The sequence below is a fragment of the Cervus canadensis genome, chromosome 33 (assembly GCF_019320065.1).
Source record: "Cervus canadensis isolate Bull #8, Minnesota chromosome 33, ASM1932006v1, whole genome shotgun sequence".
In the NCBI taxonomy this organism is placed as follows: Eukaryota; Metazoa; Chordata; class Mammalia; order Artiodactyla; family Cervidae; genus Cervus; species Cervus canadensis.
In genome coordinates, this window is record NC_057418.1 from 30,358,405 (window position 1) to 30,379,341 (window position 20,937).

Consider the following 20,937-nt stretch of genomic DNA (forward strand, 5'->3'; position numbering starts at 1 on the left):
GAGATTGCATCAAGTACTGCATTTTGGACTCTTTTGTTGACTATGATGGCTACGCCATTTCTTCTAAGGGATTCCTGCCCACAGTAGTAGATATAATGGTCATCTGAGTTAAACTCACCCATTCCAGTCCATTTTAGTTCGCTGATTCCTAGAATGTCTACATTCACTCTTTCCATCTCCTGTTTGACCACTTCCAATTTGCCTTGATTCATGGACCTAACATTCCAGGTCCCTATGCAATATTGCTCTTTACAGCATCGGACCTTGCTTCTATCACCAGTCACATCCACAACTGGGTACTGTTTTTGCTTTGGCTCCATCCCTTCATTCTTTCTGGAGTTATTTCTCCACTGATCTCCAGTAGCATATTGGGCACCTACCAACCTGGGGAGTTCCTCTTTCAGTCTCCTACAATTTTGCCTTCTCATACTGTTCATGGGGTTCTCAAGGCAAGAATACTGAAGTGGTTTGCCATTCTCTTCTCCAGTGGACCACATTCTGTCAGACTTCTCCACCATGACCCGACCGTCTTGGGTGGCCCCACACAGCATGGCTTAGTTTCATTGAGTTAGACACGACTGTGGTCCTGTGATCAGATTGGCTAGTTTTCTGTGATTATGGTTTTAGTGTGTCTGCCCTCTGATGCCCTCTCGCAACACCTACCGTCTTACTTGGGTTTCTCTTACCTTGGACGTGGAGTATCTCTTCATGGCTGCTACAGCAAAGCACAGCTGTACCCTACCACTACGCAATCCTCCTTAGAAGAGCCTTAGTTTCCATAGTTGCCAGGAGGCCCCTCACCTGTGACATCCTGGCAGGTCAGGGACAGGATGGACAGACAGACGGCAGTGGGGTTGGGGTTTGGAAGGGGAGGGGGATGTTCTGATCATGGTGGTTGGGGATGGATTTAACCAGGGTGGAGGGTAAGGGTGGGCAGACACTTCCACAGCCTGCTTCAGCAACAGTCTCTACCCCATTTGATATTGTTTTAGTGGTCCATTTTCAGAAGAAAAAAATAAACATTAAGTCCCTCATATGTTCAGTAGAACTTTAAGAACTCTACCTTCAAAAAAATGAGTTTTGTTGTCATTACAAAAAGAGAGACTCTAGTGCTCATATCCTGATGAATTCTAAAATGCCTGTCCCACTTCCTCTCTCTGTACCCCCTTCTCCATTCTCTGCTTGCATTGGTATGTCAGTTGGATTATTGTGGACCAGTCAATTGGTAAACTGGGACTGACTTTTTCTACTGAATCAATGTCAGTGTGATGAACTTTGCCTCTTCATGTGTACTGCCTCAGAAGTGACATTGCATGACAAAAAACTATTTTCTAATAAAAATATGAATGAAAACCAAAATCATATACTAAAATAGAGAATGAAAATAACAGACTGGAAGCGATCTCTGTATGATGTCACGGTGGTTGCAACAAGAAGTAAGAAGAAAATTGAAAAGCAGAGGGACTGATTTTCCTTGTGATTCTTCTATCTCGGGGTTCCAGCCTCTGAAAGGCAGGGGCTGCTTGTTTGATGCAAAATGTATCCATGACCTTGGGCAAATTATTTAAGCACTCTAAGTCACAATTAACCATTTTAATAATGTGCCTACCGGGAACGCTACTCAATGCACTGCAGTGATTTGAATGGGAAGGAAGTGCAAAAGGGAAGGGGTGTATGTATGTATGGCTGGTTCACTTCACTGTACAGTAGAAACTAACATAGCATTATCAAGTAGCTCCAATAAAAATTAATTTTAAAAAATAAAGATGAAGAGGAATGTAAGTGGTAGAATCCAGGGTTAATAAACTAAAACTGAATTTTTAATAGAACACCTAATATGTAGTAAGTGCTATAATAAATACAACTTGATGATTAAAGACAAGTAAATAAATAAATAATGCCCATATGAATTCCACTTTACAGGGCTGTTGTGAGATTTAACAAGACAACACATGTAAAGAATGGTCTTTAGCACATAGTAATTGATCAATAAATGAAATTTTAAGGTGGTAAAACTACCTAAAATAACACTCTGAGGTAAACTTCTTTTCTGAAAAAACTGTCATTATATGTCAAATTACTATATGTGAGTTTGTAAAGCAGTTTAAGTCATCAGCATCACTCATAAGTATTTATGATATCTCTGCTCTGGAAACAGTGTGTGTGTGTGTGTGTGTGTGTGTGTGTGTGTGTGTATACATGGTGGGTGTTTTTGTAGCAGGGATGGGCTGTGTTTGTAGGGGAGGTGAGGAGCGGTATAGGGCAGGTTTTAAATACAGGTGACACTTGAGTTAAGCTTTTAGTTTCCAACCTTGTTGAAGAGACAAAATCTGGGCCTAAAAATTAGCAACAGATCAAATGTTTTTCAAATGAATGATAGAAAGAATAAGCCTCCAGAAGAAGAGAGGAGGGGGAGGTCAGTCCTGGCCAGAGGGGCCCTGGAGAGCTTAACTTAACACAAGGATCTGCACTCACCCTGAAAGAGGCAGATTCCACAGGCAAAAAAAGAGGAAAGGAGACCAAAAAGCTTTTCTCCTCCTGAATCTGCAGATCAAGAACCTGAAGGTCAAGAAGTCATGAATGTCCCTGCCAGAGACAGCAGCCTGGGCAAGAAGGATGGAGAAGGGTCCACATCAAGGACAAGGGTGTGGTCCTACAGGCAGGATCCCCAGCATGCCCGTGGCTCTGGGGCCAACGACCCCATCTCTCATGACTGGCAGGCACTTTGCAAAACAGAGTCCTATATTAATGCACACGTGTGGAATCTAGAAAAATGGTATTGTTGTTCAGTCGCTATGTCGTGTCCAACGCCTTGCAACCCCAGGGACTGCAGCATGCCAAGCCTCCCTGTCCTCAACTATCTCCCGGAGTTTGCTAGAGTTCATGTCCATTGAGTCGGTGATGATATAGATGAACTTATTTGCAAAGCAGAAATAGAGACACAGACATAGAATGAGTGTATGAACACTGAGGAGGAAGGGGGAGTGGGATGGATTGGGAGATGGGGATTGGCGTATTTACACTACTGTGTATAAAATAAGTAACTACTGAGAACTTACTGTGGCGCCCAGGAAACTCTACTTAGTGCTCCGTGGTGATCTCAATGGAAATTTTAAAAAGAGGGGATATATGTATACATATATATGGCTAATTCACTTTTCTGTACAGCAGAAGCTATTAATAACACAATGCTGCAAAGCAACTATACTCCAATTAAAAAAAAAAAAAAAAACAGAGTCCTGGGCAGCCTTAAACAGTTCGCCTTCTGAAAATAGATCCCCTCATACTGCACTGCAGGTGGTAGCCTGCCTTCATGGTGCCCAGGGGTAACAGGAGATGTGCTGTGGGCCTTGTACAGTCCAGCTCCTCACCCCACCCAGTGTGAACCATGTCTCTGAGTGAGCAAAGGAGAGATTTTCACACTTTCACAACCTGGCTTCGCTGCTGTAGCAACCTATGGCCTGATTGTAAATGGCAATATCCTTTTAGCCCTAAATAATCCTTATTGTCTTTAGAATTTGGAAATGTTATTAAAATTTGAACATAAGAGAATGACATTTATTCCACCTCTGTGAATTAGTATTAACACTATCCCACCAACCCACATTTTTCCACACCCACCGGCACCTTCTGGAATGTCCTTGAAATGAATACAGGGTGTGATGTTAATTTTATGTGTCATCCTGACTGGCCTATGGTACCCAGTTTTTCAGTAAAGCACTAGTCTAGGAGTTGCTGTGAAGGTATTTTGTAGATATGCTCAGCATAAGGTGACTTATCCTGCGTAATGTGGTTGGGCCTCATCCAACCAGTTGAAAGCCTTAAAAACATTAACATGGTTTTCCTTAAAATGAAGGAATTTTCTGACTCAACTATAGCATAAGAATGCTGCTTGAATTTCTAGTTTGCTGGTCTACCCTACAGACTTCGGACTTTCTAGCCTCAAATCTCTCTCTCTCTCTCATTTCTGTGTACCCTATTGGTTCTGTTTCTCCAGAGAATCCTGATTTGTATCCCCTTAAATAATCTCACAGGATCCAGAAAAAGGATAATTTGGGAAGGTGAAAGTAGTCCACAGTGGGGCAGGGGTGGCCGAGTCAGATAAGCAACTTCCTTCCTGCCCAGGACACCTGGGCCTACTGACCTCTGAGTGCACCAAGCAAGAGACGCTGAGACACTTCTACAAATGTTACAAGTTTGCTCTCTTTTTAAAAAGACAATTGATTTCACACTTAATGAAAAGATACGACAGCCATATTTATTTACTGCAACAAGATCGGGTAATGATAATGTTTTCAGTTTCCATCATACTAAACTGGGTACTCAAAAACAGCATTAAAATTGGTCCTCTTCAAAGTTTTTCCAGATGATTCTTCCTCTTTGATGGGAATGAGGTTCTATCCCATCCCATGCTGTTCAGGCTGCCTCTCATTTGAATACAATCTCCTCAATCCCGCTCAGGAAAACCCCTTTCTCCCCCTTCTCCAGTCTCCTACATGATTAATGAAAGGTCTTTATCTTCACAGTTTTAACTAATGGCTAATTCCTCACTTCTGTAGTGTTAGCCAAAAGAAACTACTCTTCATTAAGGCCGCTTTGATGTGCGTAATCAGCCATTTCTCTTACATTTGAAATGTCTTCATTCTTGTAATATTTTCGTGGCTACAGCAGCTGTTGGACATTTCCTAGTTTTTGCAGAGCTTTGCAGCTGTGGAAAAATCCTTACCCAAGGTTCTGCAGCTTAGTTTAATGCAGATGTCTGGACCTGGTGCGGTTAGCATAAAAATTCAATGGCAGCAGTGATTATTTTTTATTATTGTAATATACGGGAAGAAGAGCCTGGCTTCCCACTTGGAAAGTCCCACGGTGAGGCAATCAAGTTTCCACCTCTGACCTCTTCAGACGCTGGGATGGGGAACCTTGGGGTTTGGGGCTGAATTGAGGGTCAGGGTCAAGGCCCTGAGGCCCTGTGACCTGGGCTGGGAGCCCGAGGAGCAGAGCTGAGGTCACTGTTGGCCTTGGCACCCGGGCTCCTGCGTGTCCACTGGAGCTGGCAGCAGAGACTTGCTCTCATCCCAGGTGGGAGGGTCATGCTTTTCATTTGTTTTTCTGGTCCCAATAGAAACATTTTCTGATTGAGACGCTTGAGAGAATCCTTCACACAGGAAATCTGTGACAACACCCAGAGATGTATGGTTCATCCTCTTAAAAGGAAGTAAAAATGTCTCAAGTGTATTTGCACTAAGCTCCCCCTGGTTCAGGAGACTCCCCATGTGCAGGATCTCAGGTCAGCACTGCCTCCTATCCAGGCTCTAAATCAGAGTCGACAGGCTTTCATTGTGATGACTCAGTTGCTCAAGCACCTTTCCCTTAAAGGGGTGACATGATCTTTTTGAACCTGCTGTTGTTATTTGGTTGCTAAGTTGTGCCTGACTCTTTGTGACCCCATGGATTGCAGCATGCCAGGCTCCTCTGTCCTTCACTATCTCCCAGAGTTTGTTTGAACTTATGTCCATTGATTCAGGGATATCATCCAACCATCTCATCCTCTGTTGCCCCCTTCTCCTTTTGCCTTCAATCTTTCCCAGCATCAGGGTCTTTTCAAATGTGTCAGTTCTTTGCATCAGGTGGCCAAAGTATAGGAATTTCAGCTTCAGCATCAGTCTTTCCAATGAATATTCAGGACTGATTTCCTTTAGGATGGACTGTTTGGATCTCCTTGCAGTCCGAGGGACTCTCAAGAGTCTTCTCCAACACCACAGTTCAAAAGCATCAATTCTTCTGTGCTCAACTTTCTTTATGGCCCAACTCTCACATCCTTACATGACCACTGGAAAAGCCATAGCTTTGACTGGATGCACCTTTGTCGGTAAAGTAATGTCTCTACTTTTTAATAAGCTGTCTAGATTTGTCATTTTGGTTCATCAGGGGTTGCCACTTCCAAGTTCACATTTTACCTGATCTCCAAGTGAATTGCGGTGGGGGGAGTGAGTATGAAAAGTCATTTTGAAATTTCCTTTTTTTCTAGCTTCTAAACTAATCTACAGGGAACATGATTTTGTATCTATGACATCTTAGGATATTTAAAATGTTTCTCATCTTGCAGACAAGATTCAGGGTGTGAAAGGGTGATGGATAGAAGGACCCCCAGCAGAGTGAGGAGCGTGGTGGACGGTCAGGGAATCTCTATAGATACTCAGGGACTGAAGAGCAGTTTTAATAATCAACTCAAAGAGCGTCATGGACCATAATGTAAAAAGACTTGTCCTCCCACCCCAGGGAAGAGCAGGGCAGGATGAAGAGAACCCAGAGCCTGGTGGGCTGAGGACCTGACCTGAGGAACTCACAGGACACTTACAGGAAACCATGACTAAGGGCAGTTAGAGTTCATCCACCTTCAACAGCAAGTCCAGCAAGGAGTTACCACAGTGGGCTGGTTGGTTGGTTTTTCATAGAAACAAAAACTGCTGGGTTTTCTGTGGTACTTTAGTATTCTCCTTATGTTTTTTCTTTTTTTTCCCAGTGAGGAGGAAGGCCCTTGTTCTACCAGACCCAACCACCCAGCGTGTGGCCACACTCAACCCTTGCTACCTGTCCTGCCCCTGAAGGGTTCTCTGGGCCTGGGGCTGGACACTGTTGGGGAAGCCCCTCGGAGAAGCCTCTGCACTCACACACCTGACGAGATGGGCCCGCGGGGGAGGGAAAGGCCTCCTCACGTTCCGCCCCCCTCACACTGCGTCAGGACCCCAAGGGGATTCCTCAGAGCCCAGGGCTGCAGCCCCCGCGGAGGTCAGCACGTGGTTGAAGCATACGGTGAGGACGGCCAGGTCTAAATTCCAGGACCAGGAGGCCCGTTGGCTGTATGAACCCATCTCCAGAGCCTCTGCTCCCTGTCAACCACTGTATGTGGCCAAATATGGGATGTGATTTTAGGCACTCCCCACAGTTACCACCACCACCCATGCTCCCACTACAAATTCTTCTACACCTGTCTGAGGAGGGCTATCCCTTAGTACTGACCGAAGTCAGTACTTTAGAGTGAGAGTCCTCTACTAAATACATTTGGCAGGGGGGCAGAGCAGATTATTCACTGAACCACTCACACTTCATTTATCACAGATTAACTCATTAGACACCAGAAAAAGGCCTGGAAGGAAGGGACCAAAAAGGATGGACACAATTTTGATAAAGGAAGTAAAGCAAAATATTCCACAAAGAGAAGGGTGGGAGCAGGGTGGCCCGATATAAAAGCTGTGGCAGGGAGACTCCAAACCACAGAGGTCCCAGGGCAGTGAGTCAACAAATGGTTCTAACCAGTCCCACTTCCTCTTCACCTTTAAAGACCTTCAAATCAGCCCCATACCACTTGAAGTCCCTCCCCAACTTTCACAGCTCTGCAAAGCCAGCCAGCAGATACAACAAAAGTAATTAATTAAATAGATACTTGATTCAGTTCAGTTCAGTTGTCACTCAGTCATGTCTAACTTTTTGTGACCCCATGAATCACAGCATGCCAGGCCTCCCTGTCCATCACCAACTCCCAGAGTCCACCCAAACCCATGTCCATTGAGTCAGTGATGCCATCCAACCATCTCATCCTCTGTCATCCCCTTCTCCTCCTGCCCTCAATCTTTCCCAGCATCAGGGTCTTTTCAGATGAGTCAGCTCTTCGCATCAGGTGGCCAAAGTATTGGAGTTTCAGCTTCAACCTCAGTCCTTCCAATTAACACCCAGGACTGATCTCCTTTAGGATGGATTGGCTGGATCTCCTGGTAGTCCAAGCAAATCTCAAGAGTCTTTTCCAACACCACAGTCCAAAAGCATCAATTCTTTGGTGCTCAACTTTCTTTATAGTCCAAATGATACTTGATTAATACGTAATAAAAGTCAGTGTCTCTGGATTTTGTGTTACTCATGCAAATAAATTTCAAGCACTAAATGAGCTCTTCCCAGCACCCTGCTTTCCAGAAAGCATCCTTTGAGCAGTGGTCAACTAAACAGGGTGGCCTTCTTCCAAAAACCTCCTACGTTCCTGGGGCCCCCTTTTCCAGCCTCAGAAAGCTTTGCTCACCCAATTCAGGTGAATCAGCAAAGATTCCAGGATGAATCTTTGCCATTATCCTAAACAGTGTGTGTGCAAATATCTGCTTAACATCAACAACACAAGTGTTTTGAAATGACAGTGACAGATAACTAGTCAGTGGGTCAATGTGGGGCTGCCCAGGTGCTGCAGAGAACAAGGGTCCCCTGAGGGTAAGGTTGCAGGGGAGGCGGGAGGGGAGGAAAAGGGAGAGGACTCTTGTTCATCCCTATCCTCTGATCCACTAGCATCTCAACACTGCAGAAACTATGAGGTGTTGGCTTTATTAGTGGCATGCAGGTTACAGAGAGGTCATGGGACATGCATTTCATAACCTCTACCCCTCGCTGAACATTAAGATCTTCAAAGGACTTCCCTGGTGGTACAGTAGATAAGAATCTGCTTGCCAATGCAGGGAGCATGGGTTTGATCCCTGGTCCAGCAAGATTCCACATGCTGTGGAGCAACTAAGCTCATGCATCACAACTACAGAGTCCCCACTCTAGGGTGTGCAAGCCACAGCTACTGAAGTCTGTGCACCTAGAGCCTGTGGTGTGCAACTAGAGAAGCCCCTGCAATGAGAAGCCCAGGCACCACAAGGGAGAGTAGCCCTGCTCGCCACAACTAGAGAAAGCCTGTGTGCAGCAACAAAACCCAGGGCAGCCAAAAAATAAATAATAGTTAATTAATTTAAAAAGATCTTCAAGATCTGTGCTCAGGACCTTACACACATAGTCTCGTTGAAGCATCACATGGATTCTGAGAAGTCGATGCAATTATGATCAACATTCTGCAGATAAGGACATTATCTTCAGAGAGGTCAAGTCAACCTACTGAGAGTCACAGTCAGCACTGTGACCCAGGCGGGTGTGATTCCAAAGCCTGAGCTCTAACCACCAGCTCACACAGCCTTGATCTTTTGCCAGTCACACGCTCCCCTGCCTTAATCCTGGCCTCAGGTGAACCCTAATAAGTCTCCATGGTTCACATAGGAGGCTGTCTCTGCCTGGTTACCACATACTCCTCAGGGTCAGGAGCTGTAATACATCCTGCCTGGACCAAAGGTCTTAGCTGACTGTAACAGGAAACAATCATTTAAACCAGACACTGAAAAATTATCTGCAATTGAATTAAGCACAGAGAGCTGACATTTCCTTTCATTTATGTTATGGACACAGTCTTTCTTCAATATATTTGGCACATAACAATATCTCCTTTATGACTCCTTTAAACACGAGCTCATTTAAAGTTTCATTGCATTTATTAAGTTTCAGCTTGAAGTGTGGCTGGCCCATTAGGCTTCCCTGGAGAGCCAAAATTTGACCACCGAAGCAAAGAGAACATTAAATAAAGAATTTCCCAGAGGGCTTATGTGTGCCTGTCAGTGGCTGGATGATGGTTGTATAGTATTCTGGGATGTCAATCACACACTCGCCCCATTAGAGTTCAAGCAGCTAAAATAAATAGTTGTCTCCTCTTTGAGTCACACTTTCTTTAGTATCTGAAATGGAATAGCAACTTCATTCTATATCTCCACCTCAACCTCTCCATTCTATTTAAATCATCTCTCTTGAAGTCATTTATTTTATGCTATTCCAAGCTCCTCTGGTCTGGCCAATTTATTAAAGGAAACACTCACCTCATTCTTGGAAACTCTCAATGGGAAAATAAGATTATTCAATTCATGCTAAAATCTCCAGGAGTTGTTAACAACACAAGAATTTTCCTGCCTGTCTTACCCAAATGCAAAATTCTAAATAGATATATCTTATATTTAGATTTTTTTACAACATTAAATTTACATATCATCTGTATTTACTTATACAGTGTTTTTTTTTTTTTTTTTGACCTCGTGGACTGTAGGCCACCAGGCTCTTCCATCCATGAGATTTCCCAGGCAAGAATACTGGAGTGGGTTACATAGTGTTTTAAATTCAAATTGATTTAGAATTAAAAGAGATGCCTTAAGATGATTACGTGTTGATTTTTCTCTTTATTATTTTACACATTTCAAATATACATATAGAGAAACTTCTTTTTCTCATCGGATTGGGGTAACTGGTACCAGATTTACCATTACACCACAAACAACTACGATATGGATGGGTGCTCAGTCATGTCTGACTCTTTGTGATCCCATGGACTGTAACCCACCAGGCTCTTCTGTATGTGAGATATCCCAGGCAGGAATATTTGAGTGGATTGCCATTTCCTCCTCCAGGGGATCTTCCCGACCCAGGGATTGAACCCACGTCTCCCGTGTCTTTGCCACTGAGCCACAGGAGAAGCCCAAACAACTATAAGTCTGAACCAACATGACTACTTTGTTTTTAGGGACTGAACAATAGGCTTTGCCACACTGGGATCCCAGAGAAAAGGGAAGTACACAATGTGAGCCCAATGTTCATCCTCGCTCTCTGGGGTGAGATCTTAACTGGGGTCTGAACTGGGGACAATTTCTTAACTTCGGGCATCAGGAGGTGGAATTCAGAGTAGGGCAGTCCTGTTGTTGTTCAGTTGCTATGCCGTGTCCAACTCTTTGTGACCCCGTGGACTGCAACACACACACACAGGTTTCCCTGTTCTTCACTATCTTCTAAAGTTTACTTAAACTCATGGCCATTGAGTCTGTGATGCCATCCAACCATCTCATCCTTTATCACCCTCTTCTTCCTCCTGCCCTCAAGTTTTCTCAGAATTAGATCTTTCCCAGTCAGTTGGCTCTTCGCATCAGGTGCCCAAAGTATTGGAGCTTCATCTTCAGCGTCAGTCCTTCCAATGAATATTCAGAGTTAATTTCCTTTGGGACTGACTGGTGTGATCTCCTTGCTATGGATTTTCCAGTAGTCATTTACCAATATGAAAGTTTGATCTAAAGAAGGCTGAGTGCCCAAGAATTGATGCTTTCAAATTGTGGTTCTAGAGAAGACTCTTGAGGGTCCCTTGGACAGCAAGGAGATCAAGGAGGGAGGTCCTCCTGAGATAGGAAAGCATAGTTTGGGTTTCAGGGCTTAGAATTTAAGGGAGAAGGGTGTTGCCCTGGGGAAGAAGGAAGATAGAAGTGGGAAGCAGCAAGAATGTATATAATAATTCTCTGTGGGTCCTTGGTCAGGGGCTGGCTTCAATATTGTTCCAATAGGCTTAGCAGAGAGAGTTGCTACAAGGTTGAAAGAAGAACAGACATACTAAAGATACACAGTTCTTAAAGAGTGTGGAATTCCAGCTCAGCCACAGTGGAGAGACCTTATTAACATCTCAAGTACTCAGCTGAGGCACCAGAAAGGCTAATCCTTAGGTATAAGTACAGCTCTGGAAATTAAAGGCCGCTTGTATTGTCCAAAATGTCCAGCATAGTAACAAAAATTTTTAGACATGTGAGAAGCAGAAAGCTTTCCCCCACAATCAAGGACAAAAATAGTAAACAGAAACAGACCCTGAAATGACCCAGATACTAGAATTACTATATAGGAAATATGAAACTGGTATAATAAGTATGCTGAAAGTCTTAAAGGAAACTATGATCTCAATAAACAAAGAGATAGTCTCAGCAGAGAAATGGAAACTATAAAAAAGAAACAAATGGAAATTCCAGAAGTAAAACAACCAAATTTAAAATGAAAATATGAATTAGTGGTCAGATTAGATATGACTGAAGAAATGGCCAGTGAATTCAAAGGCAGATCCATATAAATTACCCAATCTGAAGAATAGAGAGAAGTAAGAGCAAGCCAAAATAAACAGAGTTTCAGTGACCTATGGGTAGCAAATGATCTAAAGTGCATGTAATGAATCCCAGAAAAGAAGAGGAAGAATAAAAGCAGGAAAATATATTGGAAGAAAGTATGATCAGTATGGCAAAAACAATTACAATATTGCAAAGTTATTAACCTCCAATTAAAATAAATAAATTAATTTAAAAAAAGAAAAATCAAGGAGCAGGGGAAAAAAGAAAGTATGATCAAAATTTCCCTAGATTTGGTGAAAACACACCAACTCACACAGCCAACATGTCCAGAAAACCAGGCCAAGCTGGATCATAGTCAAAAGATAAAGAGAAAATTTTTAAATGGAAGGGAAGATAAAATAGAGTGGGAAGAAATGATCTGTTACATTCAGAGGAACAATAATTCAAATTATGGTTAACTTCTCATCAGAAACAACAGAAGCCAGAAGACAATGTTATGAAATTTTTAAAGAGATCTTTTTTTAAAAGAGGACATATTCAGATAAATAAAAGCTGAGAGAATTAATTTCCAGCAGAATTTCATTATAAGAAATATTAAAAGAAGTTACTTAGTATGAGAAAAAATGATATCAGAGGGAAACACAGATATATAAGAATGATTAGAGAACATACAAAAGTTAAATATATGGATAGATACAAAAGAAACATCTTTTCTTCTCTTAATTTCTGTAACAGATAAATAACTATTTAAGTAAAAATACTAGCATCGTAAGATGAGGTTTATAACATATATGTAAAGTAAAATACATGACTTAAAACCAACCATATCAATAATTACATTGAGTAAAATGGACTGGGCATTTTAATTAAAAGGTAGAGATTATAAAGCAAAACCCAACTATCTTCTGTCTGTAAGAGATATACTTAAAATATAAGGCACAAACAGGTTGAAAGTATTAAGAAGAGGATGGAAAGATAAAGCAAACAAACAGTATATAAGCACTCAGAAACTAGCATGACTCTATTAATATTAAAGTAGATTTTAAATCAAGGAGTGTACAGAAGATAAAGAGGGACATTTCGCAAAAACAAAAGGATCCATTGAAAAGGAAGACACACAAATATACACATAAGCTATCTGTATGTGTATAAGCATGTGTTTCTATTTTAACTATTATTTCTCCATTCCACCCTACTTCAGAACACGTTTCTGTGACCCAGAATCTGGACAACTATTACCCATGTTTCTCAGGCTCTTGCATTTAGGGTTCTGTATGTGACCAAGGATGAGAACCATCAGACGGTCTTGAGTGAATTTTGGATGGCAGAGTGAGGCAGACGCTGTGCTTCCAAGAGGCACAATCAAAGATGTGCTTAGAGCCTTTTTATATCAGTGTTAGTGGAGGTATCAGTGTCTAGTAAACCTTGGGAGTCAACTGACAAGGAATAGGGCATACTACTGTGGGTCACAGAAAGTCCTAGAGGCAGCAGACACATCAGCTTTCCTGACGGTGGCTGCCTCTCCATCACAGGGTCCCTTTACTGTGGGGTTGTGCTTCTGGAGCCAGGGGCTTCTGAATCGTTGAGAAGTCAGCAGTCTCTTGGTGGGTCAATGTTGCTGTGTGCCTTTGGGACACATTTCCTGAAAACTCAGCACGAAGTCTCTTTCCTCAGCACTGCCGCTGGTTCTCTAAGTCAGTTAAAGACCTGTACTAAGTTCTTTGAAGGTAAACTGTACCCCTCCAAGCTCCTCTGGCCGTGGGATTCTCCAGGCAAGAAGACTGGAGTGAGTAGCCATTCTCTTCTTCAGGAGCTCTTCCCAACCCAGGGATCAAACCCAGGTCTTTGACGTTGCAAGCGGATTCTTTAACGTCTGGGGCACCAGGGAAGCCCGTGTAAAATAACTAGAGGGTTCTGTTTTCAACAACTTAACCCTCACAGACACAAGTATGATCTAGCCTTGATTATCCAATATAGACTAAACTAACCATTTGTAGTAATCAGAACCTGTCTGGATATTATTCCTACTTTCTTCTTTAAGTGAATTTCTCTTGTCCTTTAAGACCTAATTCTTGCTTCTGTGGCAATATCTCTGGTTTTGCAGGCTTACTTATAACCTCTTCATCTATGTTTCCACCACATTTTGCCTGTTCGGTTTTTAGTGGATTCTTACAGTGCATCATACTATTTATTATTTATAGTGTATCATGTAACAAATGCTTTTCTCCTTCAATAGTTTATTCAGTCTTTGAGATGACAGCATATCACATTCATGCCTATATTCCCTCTACCTAACGAAGATATAGTATACCACACATATTCAAAATTGTTTATTATGAATGAATGAATAAATAAGTAAAAACCTGATAATACAAACACCTGTTTTCAAGTGTGTGTGTGTGTGTGTGTGTGTGTGTGTTGTGTGTCTTCCCCACCCACCCTCCAGCCTCTGTTTTTTCTCTTTGTATCAAAAGTTTCTGTTACTTTTAGGCTATTAGGCAAAGCCTGAAGCTGAGATCTTGTCTGCTTCTCATGGTTAGTCTGGTGCATTGCGAGTTCAGAGCAGTGGAGACAGAACTACTTGAGTGTGTTGGCCTCTTGACACTGGAACTCCAGACAAGCACTTTGAAACTGAGTTATGTGGTCCATAAACTGATTTATGTGGCCTTCTTTGGTCTGATTGCCTTTTTACCTACTTCCAACATCCATCCTCAGGGAGCTGAATTAGAGTTGCAGCTCTGTGGGCGTGTGACCAGGGTATCTCTCTGCCACCAAAGGAGAAGCTTCTGCTTGAAAAACTCTCACTCATCACAGCAGGACACCCTGTTCAAAATCAACTTTTTGAAAACACGTTGAGAGAACATGAGTGAGAAAACACTGCAAGGAGGCACCATTTCCTGTGATGTCGTAGGGCTCCAACCCTCCTCCCCCAAATACCCAGGACCAGTGAGGGAGGCAGACTCAGGAGTCGTGGGCCCGAGGACATCACCCTCCTCCCACATTCACCCAGCATCTCACCTCCCCACTGCACAGCTTCTCTGCGTGGACAAGAGGCTGCCGGGCACCCAAAGGTAGCTCACAGCTTACGACAGAGGGCGGCCCTTCGTGCCCGTCTCCCGCCCAGATCAAGAGAGTTTAACTTTGAATAAAGAACACAAGTTTGGAACTGACAGGACTGAGTCATTACAAAGACAGGAGCTGAACACTCAGGAGCCCAAAACCAAATGAAAAGCAGCCTGGAGGCCCACGTGCCCTGCTCTCACACTGCTTATGGGATTCACAGGGAAATTATTGAGAGTCTATGCGGCCAACTGCACCTTGAAATCCTGATTACGACAAAACTGTTAAGTGTCCAAGAGAAGAAATACAGGGAGAGGTGCAGAATTCAGGATTAGCAGCCAGCACAGCTGGCGGGGCACTGGACAGGGTGAAAGCCTCAGGTAAGGTGGGTTGGTTTACCCCAGCTCAACCTCTGGAGGTGTCAGAGCGTTCCACAGCCTCTCAGGGGACGTGCACAGATACAGTGCTCTAAAAACATGCCCTGTCACTGTGAAGGCATTTTTTAAAATCAGTGTTTCACCAAATTACGTTGGATTCTTTTGTGTCTTTGTAAAAACTAGTTTTCTGTAGGTGTTTTTTGTTTTTTCCCCATCCCATGGCTGAACTTACATTTTTAGGGCACAGTGACAGACTTTCAGAGCAACCACTGTAAAATAGGATAATCTCATAAGCTGCTCCTTACAATCATCTGTCAGCTGAAATAACAGGCTCACAGCTGGCCTGAGTCTCAGTCTCCACCTCCCCAGATCCAGGTGCTTCTGTGAGAACCCCCTGGTCCCCCAGCCCCAGACTTTGTGAGAGAAGTTGGTACCCAGAAACACAGAAGTGACCTGAGACAGAACCAGAACTGGATCTCAGAGACATTGTGGCGCTGATTTGTGGCCCAGCATCCACAAGCATCAGCTGATCAATATATAACCCCAACATGTGCCAGACTTGGAATGAGCCCTTTTTCATGAAGAATATCAATTAATCCTCACCACCCTCCTACAAGACTGACACTATTATTAAGCTCATTAACAGATGGATGAAAGGAAACCCGGAAGGATTAAGTGTCTTTTCCAAAGTCAGCTTCTGCTGGGAACCCAGAGAGGTGTGCCGGGCTGACCATGGCCCGTGCATCCAACCATGTCACCTGATCCCCTAAGCCCACGAGGGGCGCCAAGATGGACCCAGACCCTGGCATGAGATGTTGAGAGAGGAAGACCCTGTGAGGTCTTCTGGCTGCCATGCCCAGAGCTGCTTGCTCTGTTCCCCTAGATTTTGCTGTGGGCCCCTCTTCTGCCCCCCCCCCCCCGCTTCATCTGTATCACTGACCCCAAACTACCCTCTCAATGCACTGAACTCAGCGTTCCCAGTTTAAGTTTTCTCAATGGCTCATTGGACACAGAGGCTGCTTTTAATTCAGTCATGTCTGTAATCAGTTGGTCCCATGAACTAAGTCATGAGTTTCCACATGGGCCAGTTGCTGAGTTATTCACAAATGAAACTTGGCCTTGTGCACATGAACCACAGCAGCCTTTGAAGGAGCTCTGAGTCCCACTCACTTTGTCTGGAACGGGTGCACAGACGTGTTGATTTCTGCCCTGGCCAGCAGCTGGGAAAGATTGCCATCCTAGTTTTGCAAGTGATGGTGATGAATCATAGCTCCAGCTCTCTCCAAGGCAGGTGCCAAGCTGACCTAATCTTGAGGTGAGGCGGGGGGATGGGCCCACCCCCTTCTGTGGACATTTCTGCTTTACATTTCCAGCAGGTTTTATGAAGTCTGAATGTCAAGGGCCCCACCGTTTGTTAATAGACTCACTACTAATGTAAGGAAAGAAAAAATGGAGGCAGACAGAAAGTCAGTGAGTTCATAAAGCCGCCCACACACCTGTTGGGCCAGAGCTTTGGGTTCAGTCAAGCCCCGAGAAGCCCACATTCCTATAATAGGTCTCCGAGGACAGCCTCAATCATGAACCTCGTGACTGTTGGCCTTCTGAGGAGGAGGAAAGAGGAGAAATCATGGGCAGAATGTAAGCCTCTCCTAATGAGATCTCAGAAACGTTTCTCCAAACAGTCAGCTGGAGGCTTGGGTCTTGGGTTTGTAGGAAGCTGGGCAGGAGAAGGGGTGCTGACTAAAGGGGAGGAGATATTATTTTTCAGGCAGAAGGGTTCACTAAGTCACGATGACTTGGCTCCTGATCTGGCTGGTGACTATTCAGATGCTCAGAAGTCCCAGAGGAAATGAGAATGGGGAAACGAAGATAAAGAAGAGTGGGAAAAATGAAGTCTGAGACTTGTAATAAGGCCAACAAGTCACCAGATGATTTGCTTTTGTGCCTAAAATATTTAACAAAATACTTCATTAATGGAATAATATAGCCCTGGTGGCTCAGACGGTAAAGTGTCTGCCTAAAATGCGGGAGACCTGGGTTTGATCCCTGGGTGGGGAAGATCCTCTGGAGAAGGAAATGGCAACCCACTCCAGTATTCTTGCCTGGAAAATCCCATGAGAGGAGCCTGGTAGACTAGTCCATGGGGTCGCAAAGAGTCGGACATGACTGAGTGACTTCATACCATATGTTGGTCATCAAACATAATTATAAAAGACATAGCTGAGAACCAGCACTGAACAACCAGAGCCAATACCTTTGAACTGACCTAGTTGTTTCCTCCTGATTGACCTGTGATAAGGAAAATCCTAAAACTTGTGTTTATCATTGCACCTTTTAAAAATAGTTTACACATGTATCTTTCAACAGTATGTGGCTTGTTTTTGAGCCTTATAAAAATGGTACCATGAAAATAGCTAGCTAGCAGGAAGCTGCTGTAGAGCACTGGGAATTCAGCTCGGTTCTCTGTGATGACCTAGAGGGGTGGGATGGGGTTGGGAGGGGGTTCAAGAGGGAGAGGATGTATCTTAGCGTAGCTGATTCACATTATTGTACAGCAGAAACCAATGCAGCATTGTAAAGCAATTATACCCCAATCTTAAAAATAAATGGAAAATAAAATAAGAAGCAGATCTGCCCCCCCCCAAAAAGGTACCATAGTGAATATACAACCTTCTTTCACTTGCTTATTGCACTCAGAATTTTTTCCAAGATTCATCCCGTTTGTTATATGTTGCTAAATTAATTCATCTTCCTTGTTATTTAATATTCCATTGTATGGGTGTCCAATACATGTATCCAGTCCTAACAATGAACGTTAATAAAATTAAAAGATGCTTACTCCCTGGAAGGAAAGTTACAACCAACCTAGACAGCACATTAAAAAGCAGAGACATTACTTTGCCAACAAAGACCCATCTACTCAAGGCTATGGTTTTTCCAGTAGTCATGTATGGATGCGAGATTTGGACTGTAAAGAAAGCTGAGTGCCAAAGAATTGATGTTTTTGAACTGTGGTATTGGAGAAGACTCTTGAGAGTCCCTTGGACTGCAAGGAGATTCAACCAGTCCATCCTAAATGAAACAGATCGCCAGTCCAGGTTGGATGCATAAGACAAGTGCTCAAGGCTGATACAGTGGGATGACCCAGAGGGATGGGATGGAGAGGGAGGTGGGAGGGGGGTTCAGGATGGGGAACGCATGTAAATCCATGGCTGATTCATGTCAATGTCTGGCAAAAACCACTACAATATTGTAAAGTAATTAGTCTCCAACTAATAAAAATAAATGAAAATAAATAAATAAAAGATTTTTTTAAAAAAAGGAGATCAGTCCTGGGTGTTCATTGGTAGGACTGATGTTGAAGCTGAAACTCCAATAGTTTGGCCACATGATGTGAAGAGCTGACTCATTTGAAAAGACCCTGATGCTGGGAAAGATTGAAGGTGGGAGAAGAAGGAGATGACAGAGGATGAGATGGTTGGATGGCATCACCAACTCAATGGACATGAGTTTGGGTAAACTCCGGAAGTTGCTGATGGACAGGGAGGCCTGGCATGCTGCAGTCCATGGGGTCTCAAAGAGTCAGACACGAGTCAGCGACTGAACTGAACTGAACAATGAACATTCGGGCTGTTTCCAGGGTTTTTGCCCTAATACCACTATTAAGGATGCAATTGTATCTGTCTTCCAACCCCCATATGCAGATGTTCTCTATGGTGCATGTACCCACTCCTGGGAGTGGAATTGGAATTTCTGACTTGGAGAGCGTGTTAAGCACTTTCTCAGCTTTAGAAGATAACGCCGCATTTTTCTCCAAAGTGACTGTACCAGCTTCCATTCTCACCTCTACAGCATTTAGATCTTCTCCAGTACTTAGTGTTTTCAGCTGTATTGATTTTTGTTAATACAGTTCAGCCAAGGTATATATTGTATGTTCTTGGTTTACATTTCCCTGATTTAAAAAGATATTGACTATATTTTGTATGCTTACTTGCCATTCATACTTCCTCTTCTGGATGCTTATTTGCCATTCATACTTCCTCTTCTATAAAATATCCAGTTGATTTTTTTATTTCGTTATTTCTCTTTTCCTTGGGCTTCCCTAATAGCTCAGCTGGTAAAGAATCCGCCTGCAATGCAGGAGACCCTAGTTCGATTCCTGGGTCAGGAAGATCTGCTGGAGAAGGGATAGGCTACTGACTCCAGTATTCTTGGGCTACCCTTGTGGCTCAGCTGGTAAAGAATCTGTCTGCAATGCGGGAGACCTGGATTTGATCCCTGGGTTGGGAAGATCCCCCTGGAGAAGGGAAAGGCTACCCACTCCAGTATTCTGGCCTGGAGAATTCCATGGGCTCTATAGTCCATGGGGTCGAAAGAGTTGGACATGACTTTCACTACACTGACAACATGAAGGAATTTTTAATGTACAAAGAGTAACCATCACTTGTTGCTTAAATGTTTTAAAAAAACACATTCTAGACAGGAGCATGTTTCATTTTATTTTTACTATCTATTTCATTTTATTCTTACTCACAGAAATCCTTCCTTTCAGTGCAGTTGAGTATATCAATTTTTCTTTTATAGTTAATGCTTAGTGTAAACTTCTCTGCCTCCAAAGTCTTAAAGATACTCTCCAGTATTTTTTTCTTAAGGTTTGAGACTTTTGCCTTTCATATGAAAGGCTTTACATCCATCTGGAGTTGATTTTTGTGTATGGCACGATGTCTGGGTCCAATTTCATTTTTTCCCATCTAGGTAGCAAATGGTCCCAACAGCACTTACAGAACAGTTAATCCTTTTCTAGTAATCTGCACTGCCACCTGTATCATATTTCAAATTCACAAAAGGCGTGGGACTGTTTTTGGTTCTCTGTTCTGTTACATGGGTCACCGTGTCTCTCACTGAGCCAATACCATACTATTTCAGTTAGCCTTACTTAATTTTTTTACTTTTATTTTTTGCAGCCCATAATAAATTTATTGTGTCTTTAAGACACTGCAATGTACACTCCTCTCCCAGAGAAGGTTCTTTCAGAGACCAGGAATCATTATCCAAATGGGTTGCTCATTTGTCATTTTCATAGGCAGCTGGATTCTTCCTCTTGGATTTCTCAGACTCCTGCGTTCCCCGTGTGTAGATAAGATAAAACACTAGGAAGGGCGGTGCAAAGCGAAAGATGCACTCCAGACTTCAACACAGCACGTTGGCGACGCCCTTGCTGAAGTAGTGCAGGAAGGTGTGCTGCTCAGACGGCAAGCTATAGGTGATCACGTGGCTCATGTCAGATGCCCAGGCTCATGGTCCACAGTCATGGCGCCGAGGTCACTTCGTCCTCTGCAGAGGAGAATTCACCTGCACATGTGCTCGGTCACTCAGTTGTGTCCGACTCTTTGTGACCCCATGGACTGTAGCCCACCAGGCTCCTCCATCCATGGGATTTCCCAGGCAAGAATATTGGAGTGGGTTGCCCCATGCCCTCCTCACAATCCACCTATCTACCCTCACTTTAAACATAGATACCTCTTCAGACCATTTCCTTTACCTTGTTTTTCCTCTTTGTTAGTGTGCTGATCCTATTACACTAGAGCCTTTGTTTTCCATTTAAATTGTATAGAAACTGCTGTGTTCCTTGAAGAACTGTTACACATTTGAGACAATTGATTTACTAGATGGTAAGTCAACACATACACACACACACACACACACACACACAAAACCATGTTCTCTCTCTCCAT

At 43.3% G+C, this 20,937-nt stretch overlaps 1 long non-coding RNA gene across 1 annotated transcript in view; it reads right to left on the reverse strand.

The window, feature by feature from the left end:
• Positions 1-13,990: 13,990 nt before the first annotated feature.
• LOC122434041 overlaps positions 13,991-20,937 on the reverse strand; it is a 59,870-nt gene continuing 52,923 nt past the window's right edge. The window contains exon 5 of the long non-coding RNA XR_006267226.1: positions 13,991-14,602. This is a non-coding gene — a long non-coding RNA (uncharacterized LOC122434041). The remainder of the gene's footprint in view (positions 14,603-20,937) is intronic.